The sequence below is a fragment of the Hemitrygon akajei genome, chromosome 6 (genome assembly GCF_048418815.1).
Source record: "Hemitrygon akajei chromosome 6, sHemAka1.3, whole genome shotgun sequence".
NCBI lineage: Eukaryota > Metazoa > Chordata > Chondrichthyes > Myliobatiformes > Dasyatidae > Hemitrygon > Hemitrygon akajei.
The window spans coordinates 92,063,820-92,083,134 of record NC_133129.1 but is presented as its reverse complement, the minus strand read 5'-3'; the positions used below and the strand labels follow the sequence as shown (position 1 = coordinate 92,083,134).

Sequence of the window (19,315 nt, the reverse complement as noted above, 5' to 3'; positions counted from 1 at the left end):
GGTCCATGCAGTTCACAGACTCAAACAACGCATTTCTCTGTTTGTGTTGATGCACGAGACAAATAAAGCTTTCTTCAACAAGCCAGTGAAGCAACGCTGGAGTTCTCTTCCAAGCCAGCAACCTCAGCACCTACTCTCAGCTTGCACATTGGACTGGTTATGTCCTCCACGAGCCCACAGTCCTGAACACACACACTCTTGGGAAGGATGCCGGACAGAAAAGATTCAAGGAAGATCTCAAAGCCACTTTGAAGGAATGCAATGCCCCCCACCACCCTGACTCCTGCCAGTCTCTGGGCCACCGCTTCTCAAAGTGGTGGAGGAATATTCGTTATGGGATTGGGAGGTGCGAGACTTGTACACTGGTGACACACAGAGGCCCTGTGGGAGGAGGCAGAGGGAGCACAGCCACTCACAAACTACCGGGTCGTTGTTGCTATTAGGCAGGAGGTGCAGGAGGGTGAAGACCCACACCTCAGGGTTCAATGACAGCTTCTTCCCCACCTCCATCAGGTTCTTACACCATAAGCTATGTGAACAGAATTAGGCCATTCAGCCCATTGCATCTGCTTGGCCATTCAATAATGGTTGAATGTTTTTCCTAAACCCTGTTCTGACCACCCAGTAACCTCCAACCCCCTCACCAATCAGAAACCTATCAATCTTTGCCTTAACTACACCAAATAACGTGGTTTCCATGGCACCCCCACCCCCCCACACCAAGGCAGTGGACTCCACAGATTCGTCAGCATCCAACGAAAGAGATTTCTCCTTGATCCTTTATTCTGAGGCTGTGTCCTCAGATCAGAGATGCTCAAAGTTCATTTCTTATCAAAGTATGTGTAAGTTACACAACCTTGAGATTTGCCTGCTTACAGGCAGCCACAAAACAAGAAACGTGAAATAACTCAATTAAAAAAAAGAGCAACACCGAATGTGCAGGGAGAGAAGAAAGCACGGATCGTGCAAACTATAGAAGCAAGCAACGGCATTCAGAGCGAAAGTGACTTGCAGCCTGGCGCAGGCCCATCGCCTCAGCCTCTGTTCATCACAGTGGGGCAAATCATCGTGGAGGAGCTGGAACAGGACACAACCTCAGCACCACAGACAGCAAAGTAAATGTCGTGGAAGAGCAAGCAGAGATGGCCTGGCCCTCGGCTCCGGTCCCAACACCCTGCTTTTTCAGTCCATCTGGCCTGGCATTTAAATTGTCCAACTGCCGGCACACCCCCGGCTCTAGGACCCGGTACTTGGACGCATCGATACGCTTCGGGCCTGGATCCTGCTCATGGAAACATCCTCTCCGTGTCCACTCTATCCAGGCCTTTCAGCCTATGGTAAGTTCCCATAGATCCCTCTTCTCATCCTTCTGAATTGGATCCGGGGCGGCACAGTTCAATTCCGGACCTGGCTTCAATTCCGGACCTGGGTTCAATTCCCGCCAGTGTCTGAAGGGTCGTGTTCTCCCCATGACCACATCGGTATTCTCCATGTGCTCCAGTTTCCTCCCTCATTCGAAGGATGTACAGGTTGCTAGGTTAATTGATCACATGGGTGTAAAAGGCATTGACGGATCATTGGGACTGTTACCACAGCGTGTCACCAGAATGCAAATGGAATCTATAAAATGCAGGCGAAAATTTTGGATGAACTGGTTATACTTGCTGAGAAACCTGTGTGTGACGTGCACGGGGAATGCAATTTTAACATCGTCAGCACTACAGGTACCCAGCTATGTGAAGGTAGGAAGGAGTCTATTCAGCCCATCAAGGCTATCAGAGAACTTTAAAAATAAAGCCTGAGACCAGACTTCCAAGTGGTGAATCTTTTATTTTAGCATGATACGGGGAGTCCAGATGTGTGGAACTCTGAGTTATAGGAACATCAGCTTGTGTTTATCTCTAGTAGCACCCAACTGAATGAAACCTTGGATGTCAAAGAGTTGACAGTTCCTAGAATCTCTTCTCATGACTTATCGCACCTCTGCCTACCCCTGTCTTCTTTATGCAGGAGTAATATTAGTGCCTAGCACAATAATCTTAGTTATGTAGATTTGCAACTTAATTGGAAAACACAGGATGTTCACAAGGTCACAAAAGTTCAGCAACGCTCAGCTCTTTTAACGCTATATTCGAAATTGTCTTCCTCAAGCCTCTACATAGAAAACTACAGCCTTGAAACAAGTGATTTTGCAGGTGCTGGAAACAGACATACACAAAATGCTGAAGGATGTCTCGACCTGAAACATCAACTGCTTGCTCCTCTCCAGTATGCCACCTGACGTGCTGATTTCCACTGGCATTTTGTGCGTGTGTGGCTTCAAAACAAGGGTGTGCACTCTGTTCCGGTCTCACTGCAAGCAACTTGGTGCAGATACCACATAGAGATAAAATGGCATGTTGATTTTCTGTACCACATGCCTCATTTGCACATAAGTGCACTATATAGCCCCTATCCCTGAGTGGCATGCCCTGTAAGTTGATGGTGCATGAGCGCTGTCGGCAAGAACAAGCAGTTCTCAGCAGTCTGCAGGTGAACGTAATCCAGCTTGTCTTCCACCGAGCGTACACTGGAGAGCAGCAGCGATGGGAGGAGCCAGTCCCCAATTCAACATGGACGTCTCCAGCCTCTTCCCTTCTGGACTGCTGCAACAGGCAAACCCGATCAGAACATAAGAAATAGGAGCAGGAGTAGGCTCGTCGACCATTCTCTGCCATTCAATAAGATCATGGCTGATCTGACCATGGACTCATCTCCACCTACCTGCCTTTGCCCAATAACCCTTAATTCCCCTACTATACAAAAATCTATCCAACCTTGTCTAAGTATATTTACTGCTTCATTGGGTAGAGAATTCCATAGGTTCACCACTCTTTGGGAAAAGCAGTTCCTCCTCATCTCCATCCTAAATTTACTCCCTGAATCTAGAGGCCTAGTTTTCATTACATCCGAGGCCTTACAGCCCCGCCGTTGGTCTCGACAATAAACCAGTGAACCGGTAATGTAAAATACTGCAAACCAACGTCTAACAAGGTCTTGTGGTTCTAAGAAAAATGTCCATGACAATCACTCGTTGTTAGATTGCACACCACCTTCACGCACCAACTCCAATGCCTTTCTGGAGCGGGCAGCCACACGGTCCGCACCAAGTCCAGCTCCTCCGCCAACGAGCAACTCACTGATAGGGTAGACCTTCAGTTCTTGAAACCGTTAATGCCCAGCATGCTCTTGCAATATAAAAAGACACTTAGAAAAAGACAAAAGCACCTTTGGCTGGCCCTAGAGAGACCGCTGCGTTCGAGCACGCCACCATCTTACTGGAAGCAAGATCATGTGATCAACTCCTGCACTTCTTTATGTTTTGGTTGAGACATAATCTGAGGTTCTACTTGCCCTGTTAGAGAGAAAATAATCCCCTTCCTCGCCCCCCCCCCCCTTTGCAATTGCATCCTTGACCTCCTGACCAACGGGCTTCAATCTGATAGGCAGCAACATCTCTGCCACAATTACTCTCAGTACTGGCACCCCACAGGGCGGTGTCCTCAGCCCTCCCCCCCCCACTCTACTCCCTGTACTCGCACGATAGTGTGGTCAGATTCCATCTACAGGTTTTCAGATGCCCACACTGTCGTGGAGCATATCTCAGGTAATGAAGAGTTGGAGATAGAGACAACACCATTCCCTCACTGTCAGCCAAACAAAAGAGTGAGTCACTGACATTAGGATGCGGGGGTGGGGGGTGCAGACAGTACTGTTTACATTAATGATACTGAGGTTGAGAGGCTTAGAAGTCCTCAAGTTCACAGTCTGAACTGGTGTCACAGGTAGATAGGGTCGTAAAGAAAGGTTTTGGCACGTTAGCCTTCATAAATCAAACTACTGAATACAGGAGATGGTTGAAGTTATATCAAATGTGAGGCCTAATTTGCAGTATTGTGTGCAGTTCTGGTCACCAACCTACAGGAAAGATGTAAATAAGGTTGAAAGAGTAAAGAGAAAATTCACAAGGAGGTTGCCAGGTCTGACGGACCTGAGTTATAAAAGATTGAATAGGTTAGGACTTTATTCTTTGGAACGTAGAAGGTTGGGAGATTTGATAGAGGTATACAAAATTACGAGGGGTATAGATAGGGTAAATGAAAGCAGGCTTTTTTCACTGAGGCTGGGTAGGACCACAACTAGAGAGTTAAGGTGAAAGGTGAAAAGTTTAAGAGGAACATGAAGGGCAACTTCTTCACACAGAGGGTCTTAAAAGTGGAATGAGCTACCAGCACAAGTGGTGCGTGCAAGTTTGATTTCAACGTTTAAGCGAAGTTTGGATGACAGGGATATGGAGGGCTATTGTCCGGATGCCGGTCAATGGGAGGAGGCAGTTTAAATGTTTCAGCACGGATTAAATAAGCCAAAGGGCCTATTTCTGAGCTGTACTTTTCTATGACTTTATAACATCACCAATATTACATTGCAGCCAAACCACATCACCACTACAGCGAAGAAAGCTACCAGCACCTCCAGTTTCTCAGGAAGTTAAAGAACTTTGTCTTGGGCCCCTTTGTTCCTCACCAACTTTCAATCGATACATCATAGAAAGCATCCAGTCTGGATGCATTACGGCTTCGTATAGGAGCAGCAGTGCCCAAGACTGTAAGAAACAACAGAGAGTTGTTCAAACTTCAAAGTACATTTATTATCGAAGTATGTACAGTGCCTATAGATAGTGTTCATTACCCCCTTGAAAGTTTTCAGGTTTTAATGTTTTACAATGTTGAATCACAGTGGATTTAATTTGGCTTTTTTGACACTGATCCACAGAAAAAGACTGTTTCATGTCAAAGTGAAAACTGATCTCTGCAAAGTGGTCTCAATTAATTACAAATATAAAACACAAAAAAATTGATTCCATATGTATTCACCCCCCCGCCCCCACTTTTAATATGACACACCAAATCATCCCTGGTGCAGCCAATGGGTTTTAGAAGTCACGTGATTAGTTAAATGGAGTTCTCTTTTTGGAGACCTGTGTGCAGTCAAGGTGTTTCAACTGACCGTAGTAAAAATACACCTGTATCTGGAAGGTCCAACTGCTGGTGAGTCAGTATCCTGGCAAAATCTACACCACGAAGACAAAAGAACACTCCAAAAGGTGACAAAAGGTGATTGAAAAGCACAAGTCAGGAGAAGGATACAAGAAAATTTCCAAGTCACTCCCTCGGAGTACAATTAAGTCAATTATCAAGAAATGGAAAGAATATGGCACAGCTTTAGATCTGCCTAAAGCAGGCCTTCCTCAAAAACTGAGTGACCGTGCAAGAAGGGGACTAGTGAGAGAGGCCACCAAGAGACCTACGACAACTCTGGAGGAGTTACAAGCTTCAGTGGCTGAGACGGGAGAGACTGCGCTTACAACAACTGTTGCCCAAGTGCTGCACCAGGCACAACTTTATGGGAGAGTGGCAAAGAGAAAGCCACTGTTGACAAAAACACTTACATAAAATCTCAGCTAGAGTTTGCCAAAAGGGATGTGGGAAACTCTGAAGTCAGCTGGAAAAAGGTTCTATAGTCTAATGAAACCAAAATTGAGCTTATTGGCATAAGCCAAACACATCAAAAACACACCATCCCTACCATGAAGCATGGTGGTGGCTGCATCATGCTGTGGGGATGCTTCACTGCAGCAGGCCCTGGAAGGTTTGTGAAGGAAGAGGGTCAAATGAATGCAGAAAAATACAGGGAAATCCTGGAGGAAAGCCCGATGCAGTTTGCAAGAGAACTGCAACTTGGGAGGAAATTTGTTTTCCAGCAAGACAAGGATTCACTGCATAAAGCCAAAGCCACACAGCAATAGCTTAAAAATAACAAAGTTAACGTCCTGGAGAGGCCAAGTCAGAGTCTAGTCCTCAATCCAATTGAGAATTTGTGGCTGGACTTGAAAAGGGCTGTTCACCCATGATCCCTATGCAATCTGACAGACCTTGAGCAGTTTTGTAAAGAAGAATGGTGAAAAATTGCAGTGTTCAGATGTACAAAACTGATAGAGCCCTATCCACACAGACTCAAGGCTTAATTGCTGCCAAAGGTGCATCTACTAAATACTGACTTGAAGGGAGTGATTGCTTATGCAATCAATTATTTTGTGTTTTATATTTGTAATTAATTTAGATCACTTTGCAGAGATCTGTTTTCACTTTGACAAAAAGAGTCTTTTTCTGTTAATCAGTGTTAAAAAAGCCAAATTAAATCCACTCTGATTCCATATCATAAAACACTAAAACATAAAAACGTCCAATGTGGGTGAATACTTTTTATAGGCACTGTATACTACAAACCTCATTTCCAGAAAAGTTAGGATATTTTCCAAAATGCAATAAAAGCAAAAATCTCTGATAAATTAATTCAAGTGAACCTTTATTTAACTGACAAAAGTACAAAGAAAAGATTTTCAATGGTTTTACTGACCAACTTAATTGTATTTTGTAAATATACACAAATTTAGAATTTGATGGCTGCAACACACTCAACAAAAGTTGGGACAGAGGCATGTTTACCATTGTGTTACATCACCTTTCCTTTTAATAACACTTTTTAACCGTTTTGGAACTGAGGATACTAATTGTAGTAGATTTGCAATTGGAAATTTTGTCCATTCTTGCTTGATATAAGACTTCAGCTGCTCAACAGTCCGTGGTCTCCGTTGTCTGATTCTCCTCTTCATGATGCGCCATACATTTTCAATAGGAGATAGATCTGGCCTGGCAGCGGGCCAGTCAAGCACATGCACTCTGTGTCTACAAAGCCACGCTGTTGTAGCCCGTGCAGAATGTGGTCTGGCATTGTCCTGCTGAAATAAGCATGGACGTCCCAGGAAGTGACGTCGCCTTGATGGCAACATATGTCTCTCTAAAATCCTAATACACGCCTCAGAGTCAATGGTACCTTCACATACATGCAAGTCACCCATGCCATGGGCACTGATGCACCCCCATACCATCACAGATGCTGGCTTTTGCACCTTTCGCTGATAACAATCAGAATGGTCGTTTTCATCTTTGGCACGGAGAACTCGATGCCCATTTTTTCCGAAAACTAGCTGAAATATGGACTCATCTGACCACAGCACACGGTTCCACAGTCTTTCGGTCCATCTGAGATGAGCTCGGGCCCAGAGAACTCGCCGGCGTTTCTGCATAGAGTTGATGTTTGGCTTCCTCCTTGCGTAATACAGTTTCAAGTTGCATTTCTGGATGCAGCGGTGGACTGTGTTAAGTGACAATGGTTTTCTGAAGTACTCCCAAGCCCAGGTGGCTATAATTGTCACAGTAGCATGACGGTTTCTTAGGCAGTGCTGCTTGAGGGCTCGAAGATCATGCGCATTCAACAGCGGTTTCCGACCTTGCCCTTTACGCACTGAGATGCCTGTGAATTCTCTGAATCTTTTCACAATATTATGTACTGTAGATGTTGAAAGACCTAAATTCTCTGCAATCCTGCGTTGGGAAATGTTCCTTTTGAACTGACTAACAATTCTCTCACGCATTTTGGCACAAAGGGGTGAGCCATGACCCATCCTTGCTTGCAAAGACTGAGCCTTTGATGGACGCTACTTTTATACCCAGTCATGATACCTCACCTGCTACCAATTAGCCTGTTTAATGTGGAGTCTTCCAAAACGGTGTTACTTGAATATTCTGTGCACTTTTCAATCTTATTTTAACTCTGTCCCAACTTTTGCTGAGTGTGTTGCAGCCATCAAATTCTAAATTTGTGTATATTTACAAAATACAATTAAGTTGGTCAGTAAAACTATTGAAAATCTTTTCTTTGTACTTTTGTTAGTTAAATAAGGGTTCACATGAATTAACATATCACAGATTTTTGTTTTTATTGCACTTTGGAAAATATCCCAACTTTTCTGGAAATGGGGTTTGTATATACAACCTTGAGAATTTGTCTCCTTACAGGCAGCCACAGAATAAAAAAAAGCACAGCAGAACGTATTTTTAAAAAGACCGTCCAACACCCAACGTGCAGGAAAAAAAAAGCAAATCAAGCGAACAATACAAGTAAGCAAACAACATTTAGAAGTGAAACTCTCAGCCACGAAGTGGGTCATCACTGAAGCTGATTCAGGAGCCCGTTAGTTACAGGCCCCAGCCTCAGTTCAGCACAGAGGTGAGTAAACCTCGAGGAGCAGTGAGCTGAACTGGCCCGTCAGTTGTGGACACAGTTCAGCATATCACAGAAACCAGCCTCTGTCTACACTTCTCACTGCCCTGGTAAAGCATCCAAAATAATCAAAGACCCCAGCCACCCTGAACATTCTCTCTTCCCCCGCTTTTCTTCCTTCATCCTGTCAGTAGCTTCCTCTCGGTTTTCACTAACTGTCAGTCACACAAGTCCCGGGTGGAGACTCAGGAATACCGTCACACTCAGATGTAGAAGGATTCTTCGTTGCTGTTTCTGTAACAATTTTGTTTGACCAGTCAGGGTTGTTAGCCCCGAGCTGTACCCCCAAACCTGGAGGACCAGTGTACCACTCTTAGTCTGGCCTCTACCCTTTGACCTGTTTGGCATGGTGACCCTACCAAGAGCCAAAGCAGAAGATCCCGACTCCAGCCTATGTCACTCTCCGGGTCATTGAGGCACACACTCCTCCAAACCATGACAAGGTTGTGGTCCTCTCGGAGGACAGCTTCTATCCTGCTGTATAAAACTATCGAGCAGTTTTTTTGGTATGATGAGATAGTCTTATACCCTGACCATCTATCTCATTATAGCCTTCCACCTTACTGTCCAACCGCACTGCACTCTCTCAGTAACTGGAACTTTATTCTGCATTCTGTAATTGCTTGCCTTTGTACTAACTCACTACGCTGTTGTAATGAAATGAGCTGTCCGGACAGCCTGCAGAAAAAAGGTATTCACTATACCTCAGTACACAGTGAACAAAGTTTACCAATTTTACCATAACACTGCAGAGAATTGTAAACATCAGCTCCATCGTGGGCACTAGCCTCTGCAGTATCCAGGACATCTTCAAGGAGCGATGCCTCAAAAGGCGGCATCCATCACTAAGGACCCCCGTCACCCAGTCATGCCTTGTTCTTACTGTTACCATCAGGGAGGAGGTACAGAAACCTGAAGACACACACTCAATGATTCAGGAACAGCTTCTTCCCCTCTGCCATACAACTTCGAAATGGACATTAAGTCCTTGAACACTACCTCACAATTTTTGCAATTCACCGTGTTATTTCTCTATTATCATGTATTGCGCTGTACTGCGGCCACAAAGCTAACAAATTTCACAACAGATGTTCGTGATACTAAACCTGATTCTGACCACTGGAAGAATCTGAAGAATGCTGATTGGACAGCCTCCGTTGCCCTGGTCAATGCCGTCAGCAGGAGATGACTGTGCACAAACCATGTGCCAAATTTTGAGCATCATTGCATGAACTACACTCCCAAACAAAGTAGTGTTTGACTATGCAAAATTTACTCAGTGGCCACTTTATTGGGTACAACCGTACACCTGCTTATTAATGCAAATATCTAATCAGCAACTCAATGCGTAAAAGCATTCAGGCATACTCAAGAGTGTCAGTTGTTGCTCAGACCAACTAGCTGAATGGGGAAAAATTGAGATCTGAAAACTTATTTTTCATATTGAGATTCTGTGTGGAATGGGCCCTTCCAGCCCAGAAATCCCCTCAATTTAACCCTACCCTAATCACGGGACGATTTACAATGACCAATTAACCTACCAAATGTACGCCTTTGGACTGTGGGAGAAAACCAGAGCACCCGAAGGAAACCCACTTGCTCACAGGGAGAGCGTACAAACTCCTTACAGACAGCAGTGGGAATCGAACCCGTGTTGCCTGCACTGTAAAGCATTGTGCTAACCACTGCGCCACCGATCTCAGGTAACACAACTATAAAGGAACATGCAAATCTAGAGAAATTTCCCGTGTGCTAAATTATTAGATTCCAAGTAACCTGAAGTTTCTACTTCCCCATACCCTGAAGGCCATAACTGTAGTGTTGATGCCTCACAGCGCCAGAGACCCCGGTTCGATCCCGACATCCGGCACTGTCTATGTATGGAGTTTACTCGTTCTTCCTTGCACTGTGTGGGTTTCCCCCCGCATTCAAATTGACATCCGCTGGGTTAACTGGCCACGGTAAATTGCCCAACTCGTGTGGGTGAGGGGGTAGAATCGGGGGGTGTTGATGGGAATGCAGGTGGAATAAATGAAAAGGGAATAACACAGGATTTGGTGTAAATAATTGGCAGATGGCTAGTGGTTCAAATAGGCTAAAGAGCCTCCTTCCATGCTGTCTCTATCAGCAGCTTGGCAGCTGAAACCACTGTTCATAGCAGAAGAGATTTGATTTGATCCCCTGACCTCTGGTGCTGTGTGTGTGGAGTTTGCACGTTCTACTGAGGGAGTCTATGACTCATAAAGGCCAGATGTAAAAGCTGGTTATCTCCAATATGAACCTCACGGACTCATAGAAGACCCGTTGACCAATGAAACAACTCCCTAATCCTACATTTGGGTGGCGGGGTGGAGATGCATCTCTACCAAAGGAGGTGTAAGGCTGTCCTTCCCTCCACCAGCCTGCAGGTCACCCTTGGGCAAGGTGTAGCCCCTGCTTAGCCCCCCCTCCTATCAGGGCCGCATGAAGCCATGGGAGCAGGTGGTGGATGGTCGTATGAGCAGCCGGTGCAGATCACAAGTCCTGGTTATGTGACCACTGACGCCAGGCAGACAAACTCTGAAGAGTATTGATGATGGCTGGGGTCACCCGTCTTGTAAAGACACTGCCCAGAAGAAGGCAATGGCAAACCACTTCTGTTGAAAAATATGCCGAGAACAATTGTGGTCATGGAAAGACCATTATCACCCACGTCATACGACACGGCACATAATGATGATGACGATAAAGAATCCTACCTTAAAATGTTTCTCTCAATCCTCATTCACCCAGCCAAAGGGGTTTCCCAGTTGCATCTTCAAGTTATAGTTAGAAATTGAAAACTCAACTGGTCAGGCAGCATCTGTAGAGAGATAAACAGAGTTAATACTATGAGTGAGGCACGTTTTCTCTTAGCAGGGAAGCCTTGTAACCCTGGTGAGTAGGTCCAACATTCTGTGGTTCCTACTTGTGACGCATAAGACCTTAGAAGTTGTTGGGGTCCAAGTCTATGAAGAGGGCAGTGGGAAGTGGGACTATTCGAAAAACATGTTACAAAGAGCTGACAGGGTGGAATCAAAGCTCTTAATTCCTGCTGCATGATTTGGTTTTTCTAGACATGTCAGGGAATTTTAAAATATTGATGGTGGAGGGGCTTTGGCACTTTTTGTTGGCTTTTCAATCCTTGGCCATTGTTTTTTCCATTCCAGGAAGGGTACTCGCCACTGTTGCATCTGTAGAAGTTTGTTGAAGTTTTAAATGACATGCCAAATCTTTGCAAACTTCCAAGAAAATCACAAACAAGGGAAAAATCTGTAGTCGCTGGAAATCCGAGCAACACACACAAAATGCTGGAGGAACTCAGCAGGCCAGGCAACATCTAGGAAAAGAGTACAGTTGACATTTCGGGCCGAAATCTTTCGGCAGGAACCCTCAGGGTTGTATATGGTGACATATATGTACGACTGTAATGAATTTACTTTGAATTTTGAACCTTGTCTCTAGATAGATAGATAGATAGATACTATATTATTATAGTATATGACACCGCATACTACCCTGAGATTCATTTTCTTGCAGGCGTTCACAATAGATACAAAGCAATACAATAGAATCAATGAAAAACTACCACAAAAACTGAAATGTCAACTGTTTACTCTTTTCCTAGCTGATGCCTGGGCTGCTGAGTTCCTCCAGCAATTTGTGAGAGTTAACGCTAACCCGTACATCTTTGGAACGTGGTAGGAAACCGAAGCACCCGGAGCAAAAGCCATGTCATCACAGAGAGAATTCCCTATAGATGGTGTCATTTGAACCCCAGAACTGTCATGTAAAGTGTTTCGCTAACCGCTACAGAACCGTGCCCTGGCATTGAGCTATTCAGTGATCTGTCTCCCACTGTCTCCAAGGTGGCTCAAAGTATTCTCCCAATTGATCATAACAATTCCGACCGGCATGCCAACTCTGAACTGAGGGTGTCCTGCTCTGTCACAGAACGCCATTCCCTTTCAACCTTCAATACACCCCACCCCCCAGGACTGGGTCCACCATTTTTCATTCTTTTGTGATTCATATCATGCTGTTAAGTGTTGTGAGACTCACAGGTAAAGCCCTCCCAACCACTGAGCACATCGACACAAAACAATGTTGCAGGAAAGCAGCATCCATCATCAGGGACCCCCACCACCCAGGCCATGCTCTCTCCTCACTGCCGCCATCAGGAAGAAGGTGCAGGAGCCTCAGGACTTGCACCACCAGGATCAGGAACAGTTACTACCCCTCGACCATCAGGCTCTTGAACCAGAGGAGATCAGCTCACTTGCCCCATTATTGAAATGTTTCCACAACCAGTGGACTCACTTTCAAGGACTCTCCATTGCACGTTCTCAATACATTGTTCATTTTTTATTTTATTTCTTTCTTTTTGTATTTGCACAGTTTGTTGTCTTCTGCACTCTGGTTGAACTCCCTAGTAGGCCAGTCTTTCATTGATTCTGTTACGGTTATTATTCGATAGATATATTGAGTATGCCTGCAAGGAAATTAATCTCAGGGTTGTATATGGTGGTATATATGTCCAACTATAATACACTTACTTTGAACTTTGCCTCCACCACCTCAAAGTGCAAAGACCACTTATTATCAAAGTACGTATATGTCACCATGTACTACCCTGAGATTCATTTTCTTGCAGGCATTCACAGAAATACAACCGAATCAATGAAAAACTACACACAAAGACTGACAAACAACCAATGTGCAAAAGAAGACAAACTGTGCAAATTAATAATAAGTAATGAAATAATACTGAGAACATGAGTTGTAGAGTCTTTGAAAGAGAGTCCATATGTTGTGGCATCAGTTCAGAGTTGAGGTGAGTGAAGTTATCCACACTGGTTTGTCAGCCTGATGACTGAAGGGTAATGACTGAAAGGTTCCTGAACCTGGCAGTGTGGGACCTGAGGCTCCTGTACCTTCTTCCTGACGGCAGCAGCGAGGTTAGACCATGGCGGAGGTTGTTACGTTCCAGATTTAGAATGAAGAAGGTTCTTCCCCATGTAACCCCTCTCAATAATTTATCTCCTGCCTTATAGTTCTAGACTGTTCTAAGATGTTGAAAAGGTTCTACCCTATCTGTGCTTCTCTCTTTCACGTCCCTCCTCTGCTCCAAGGAAGACCCATCCAGTGTTGTCTTCCTCCACGACAGTAGTAATCCATCCCAGGCAGTGTCCTGGTGAACGTCCTCTGCATCCTCTCCAGCTCGATCACATCCTTCCTATAGAATGGTGACCAGAACTGCACGTAGTACTCCAGCTGGGACATATTATGAAGTTGTTCCATATCCTTCCTGTTCTTCTGCGATGCCCCAGTAAAGGCCCTTTGTCATACATGACAGCAGCAGGATCTTCAGCCCTTTGAGTCCATACTGACCACAAAATGACTGATCCCATTTTGTTCACCCGGTATTCCCATTCAGATTTGAGATACCCAGCCCTTAAACATGGACTCTTAAGATTTGTAGACCCCCCTCAGTGGAATGTGCAAACTCTACACTATCGGACCAAAGGTAATGTCCTTCAGGCAGCACAAAACTGGTTCTTTTACTTCTTCTTCTTTTAAATATGATTCTGCTGCTCCTGGAACCTGTGATTTACATTCCGATTGTGTGTTTGAGGGCCGATTGTGTGATCTGGCTCTTTGCTGTCTCTGAGGGAGTTCAGAGAGGTTTCGAGCGGAGTACACGGCCCGGAGGCTCCATTTCTCGCTGTCTCTGAGGGAGTTCAGAGAGGTTTCGAGCGGAGTACACGGCCTGGAGGCTCCATTTCTCGCTGATCTTCTTGATTAAAGCACGGAGCAAGATTGAAATCAATGAGGACAAAAGCAGAAGACAATCGTGTCTTCAGCACCGTCTGCCTGTGTTTTACCAGTCTCCCTCTTTCCCTCTTGCTCGCTGTTGCTGGAGGCAGGTGCCTGTGTGTGACCAATATCTATCTCTCTCTCCCCCAATCTCTCCCCGCCCCCTCGCTGCTCCCGGAGGAATGTCCCAGTGTTTGAACTAGTCTCTCTTTCCCTCCCGCTCGCTGCTGCCAGAGGAAGGTGCTGGAATATTGGGTCTTAGGCAAGGTTTAATCGACGTGGTGTGTAGATTGGACTCTGTGGTTCACATGATGATGAGTTTCTGATTTCTGATTGCTTTGTTGCTGTTTTGTGTGATTTTAATCAGGGCGGACTGGCTCTGCGGCCTGCGGTCAATAAATGCACTAAATTGAACAGAACGGAACTAAACTGAACAGTCCCGGGCTGTTTCGGTGACTCTGTGGTTTGATGTTTTATATTCTGAGTTTTTCACTTGTTTGCACGATTTGTTCTTTCTTTGTGCTTTGGGTGTTTGATGTTCTCTTTGAACGGTGTTTCTTTGTTTCGTGACTGTCTGTGGGGATGACGAATCCCAGGGTTCTGTTCTGCAGACAACATACAACCCATTTCTCTGCCACTGTGACCAGCAGCTTTACCCAGCTGTGCCACTGACAGAGGCAGAGTGGAAACAGGTCACCGCCCACTTACACCAATGCTACATTATTCTCCCCACACTCTCGTCAACTGCCCCAGGTTCTATCCCTCACCCACACACCGAGGGCAACTGACACCGACCCTGCACTCGTTGGGATGAGGCAGGAAGCTGGAGTGCACAGCTGAGGGGAGGGGGGAATCCCCAGTGTTCTCAGGGAGAACATGTGAATGAGCGACAAATTGTGGGGTAGACATAGGGAAGGACACACAAGGTCGAAGGTCGGGATCGAACCCACGACTCTGAAGCTGTGTGGCAGCAGCTTACCCACTGTGCTACTGTTCCACCCCCGTGAAGGCAGGTACTCCGTACACTTCTTATCTTTAGTACTAGATAATACTTCATCATCATCATCATTACGTGCCATGTTGTATGACATGGGCGATCATGGTCGTTCCCTGGACCATGATTGTTCTGCAAATTTTTCTACAGAAGTGGTTTGCCATTGCCTTCTTCTGGACAGTGTCTTTACAAGACGGGTGACCCCAGCCACTATCAATACTCTTCAGAGTTTGCCTGCCTGGTGTCAGTGGTCACATAACCAGGACTTGTGATCTGCACCGGCTGCTCATACGACCATCCACCACCTGCTCCCGTGGTGACCCTGATCAGAGGCTAAGCAGGTGCTACACTTTGTCCAAGGCTGGCGGAGGGAAGGAGCACCTTACATCTCCTTTGGTGGAGACGCATCTCCACCCTGCCACCCAGGATAATACTTAAACCGACTTAATAGCCTCAGCTGGACATAAAATTACTGTATCAGTCTTACCTGATATTTAGCATCATCAAAATTTTAAAAAATTAAGGTTGTTTATTGTCATTCTTCAGAACACTAGTGTAAAGGAGAATGAAATGATTGTTACTCCAGATCCGATGCAGCATAATAAGCAGAAAGGGCACAAGACAAAATCAACATAAATATAAAAGCAATCTTATAAAGCACAATGTACAGGCAGCTCTTTGGGCATGGCTGTATATACAGTACATAAGACCAACTTATAGACCGGGTGTCGGGGCTGGAGGCGAAGACGGACTGGATCAGCTCGTTGCTCCATGAGGTTTACTCGTCTCTGCGCTGTGACCTGCAACTAACCGGCTTCTGATTCAGCTGTAGATTCATTTTTGTGACCTTCAGTTCTGACCAGAATCGGGTTTAATATCACCAGCATATGTTGTGGAATTTGTTAACTTTGTGGCAGCAGTGCAATGCAATACATGATATTACAGAGAAAATAATGCTAAATTTCAGAAAGCATATTTGTTTGTATTTAAGTTCAATTAAATAAGTTGTGCAAAAATAGAAATGAAAAGTAGTGAGGTAGCGTTCACGGGTTCAATGTCCATTCAGAAATCGGATGGCAGAAGGGAAGAAACTGTTCCTGATTTGTGAGTGTGTGTCTTCAGGCTTCTGTACCTCCATCCTGATGGTAGCAATGAGAATAAGGCATGTCCTGGATGTGGAGGTCCTTGGTGATGGACGACGCCTTTTTAAGGCATCACTCCCGGATGCCATGGTGCCTATGATGGAGCTGACTAATTATACAACTCTCTGCTGCTTATTTTCATCCTGTGCAGTAGCCTCCCCCACCCCCCCAATCCCAAGAGACAAATCATAAAAAGCCCTGACTCCAGCCAGTGTAGCTCTCCAGGCCATTGACACAGTTATTGTTTGCATCATTTTTTTTTCTTTCCTCTGAAATTCGTGTGTTTGACGGTCTTGTTTTAATGGGTTCTCTTGGGTTGCTTTGTTTTGTGGCTGCCTGTTAGGAAACAAATCCCAAGGAGGCACTATGTATACATACTTTGATAACAAATGAACAACTGCTTATTCCCTTCCATAGGTGAGTTCCTCTATGTTCCTGCTGAGTTCCTCCTGCACCTTGTGTGGGTTCCTTAAGATTTCCAGCATTTTGACTTGCATGTAAGCTACTGGAAGTCAGAACTAAGAGCCTCCAAACGGAGAATAATAGGTATATTGAAATTAGAAAACACTAAACTAAGCAGTACTGTTGTGATCCTCCAAGAGGATCACATCCTTGTCATAGGGGTTGGAAGCTTGCGTGCCTCAGTGACCCAGAGAGCCATGTTGGCTGAAGTCAGGGCTTTATGCTTTGGCTCTTGGTAGGGTCACCCATGCCAAACAGGTCGAAGGGGAGAGGCCAGACTAAGGTAAACAACCCTGACCAGTCAAACAAAATTGTGATCGAAACAGCAATGAGGAATACTTCTACATCTTAGAATTAGAATTTTTTTTTCTTACATCCATCTCACAACATGAGGGAGTACAAATCTTTATGTTGCAACACCGACACAATGTACAAGCGGTAAGGAAGGGAAATGTGGGCGGATATTGCCCAGACACTAAGATTATATACATAATTGTTTTGTACACGTGTGTACAGTCGGATATGGAATTAGATCAATGTGTATTGATAAATCTGACGGGCTGCTGAAAGAAGCCGTCCCGTAATGCTGCGGTACCGTTTGCCAGACGGAAGCAGCTGAGGCAGTTTGTGGTTGGGGTGGCTGGAGTCCCTGATGATCCTCCGGGCCCTTTCTACGCATCCGTCCGTAGCTGTAGGTGTCCTGAATAGGGGAAGGTTGACATCCACAGATGTGCTGTGCTGTCCGCACCACTCTCTGCAGTTCCCGTACCAGGCGGTGACACGGCCAGTCAGGATGCTCTCGATGGTGCCCCCGTAGAAGGTCCTGAGGATCTGGGGACTCATGGCAAACTTCAACAGCCATCTAAGGTGAAAGGTGCTTTTCTCACCACACAGATGGTACGTACAGACCGAGTGAGATCCTCGGTGATGTGTATAATCGAGGAACTTGAAACTACTCACCCTCTCAACTACAGTCCCATTGATGCCAATAGGGGCTAGTTTGTCTCCATTCCTCCTGTAATCCGTGATCAACTCCTTTGTTCTCTCGACATTGAGGGAGAGGGTGTTTTCTTGGCACCACTGTGTCAGGGTGTTGACTTCTCCTCTGCAGGGTTTCTCATCAATGTTGGAAATAAAGACTTATCAATGTTGCGTCGTCTGCAAATTTGATCAGCAGATTGGAGCTGGGCGTGGCAACACAGTCATGGTGTATAGGGAGTTGAGGAGGGGGCTCAGGACACAACCTTGGAGGCTCCTGTTAGTGATCTGACAGAAAGTCCAGGATCCAGCTGCACAAGGCAGGGTGTAGGCCGAGAACTTCTGAGTCTCCATCCAGAACTTGCATGAGTGAAAACCGACGGGAAGCTACTGACATGATGAAGGAAGCCCTGAACACCGCTGGAGATGGAGGACTTTCAGTGCTGCCCTAAATGCCAGCAGCATAATAGGCAGTGAGTATGTACTGCTACAATGTTGATGCAAACCCACCGTTATGCAAGTGGAGACCATTGTTCAAGTGTAAACACCACCCCTCCCCACCCTCCATTTTCCAAAGGGATCGTATCCTCCGTGATTCCTTTGTCCCTCCCCACTAATCTTCTTCCCAGCACTTATATCTGCAAGTGGAATAAATGTTCCACCTGCCCATTTACCTCCATTCAGGGCCCCAAAACAAATGTTCTGTTGGGGTCATCTGGTGACCCCACTGTGGCTTCCTCTACACTGGTAAGACCTGAGGTAGATTGGGGGAGGGGGGCACGTTACCGAGCCCCTTCACTCCATTCACAAAAAGCAGGATTTCCCAATGGCCAACCATCTTAATTCCAATCCCCATTCCCATTCCAACTAGTCAGACATTGGCCCCCTCGCTTGCTACTTTGAGGCCACTCTCAATTTCGAGGAGCAACACCTCATCGTCTGTCTGGGTAGCCTCCAACCTGATGACGTGAACAGCAATCTCTCTAACCTTTGGTTATTTCTCCACTCCCCCTTCCCTCTTCTTCCATTCCCCACTATGGCTCCCCTCTTACCTCTTCCTTTCTCCTCACCTGCCTATCACATCCCCCTGGTGCCCCTCCTCCTTCCCACTTATCCATGCTCCACTCTCCTGTCCTACAAGAGTCCTTCAATCCTTCACCTTTTCTACCTATCACATTCCAGCTTCTTACTCCATCACCCCTCCCCCACCCACATGGTTTCCCCTATCACTTTCCAGCTTGTTCTCCTTCCCCTCCTCCAACCTTCTTATCCTGGCTTCTCCTCCCTTCTTTTCCAGTTCCGATGAAGGGTCTTGGCCTGAAACATCGACTGTCTATCCCCCTCCATAGATGCTGCTTGACCTACTAAGTTCTTCCACCATTTTGTGTGTGTTGTGCAAGACCCGCCTCTTCTATTTCATACATTCAATGGTCACTTTATTAGGTTATGTAAGTTCCTCCACTAGGTGTACATGGTCTTCTGCTGCTGTTGCCCATCCACTTCAAGGTTAGACACGATGTGCATTCAGAGATACTCTTCTGCACACCACTGTTGTAATGCATTACAGTCGGCCCTCCTTATCCGTGGGGGATTGGTTCCGGGACCCCTCGCGGATACCAAAATTCGTGGATGCTCAAGTCCCTTATTCAACCTGTCTCAATGAGCTGGACCAGCAGAACCC

At 45.7% G+C, this 19,315-nt stretch overlaps 1 protein-coding gene across 4 annotated transcripts in view; it reads right to left on the bottom strand.

Annotated features, from left to right (window-relative positions):
- LOC140729270 (rho guanine nucleotide exchange factor 15-like) overlaps positions 1-19,315 on the bottom strand; it is a 107,517-nt gene that overhangs the window by 69,456 nt on the left and 18,746 nt on the right. For 3 of the 4 annotated variants that reach the window (XR_012099300.1, XM_073048852.1, XM_073048853.1), the window contains exon 2: positions 10,962-11,065. The gene's annotated coding sequence lies outside the window, so the exon portion shown is untranslated. Of the gene's footprint in view, positions 1-4,509; positions 4,614-10,961; positions 11,066-19,315 lie in introns of those variants that run through there. The other variant, XM_073048854.1, reaches the window with a different exon arrangement.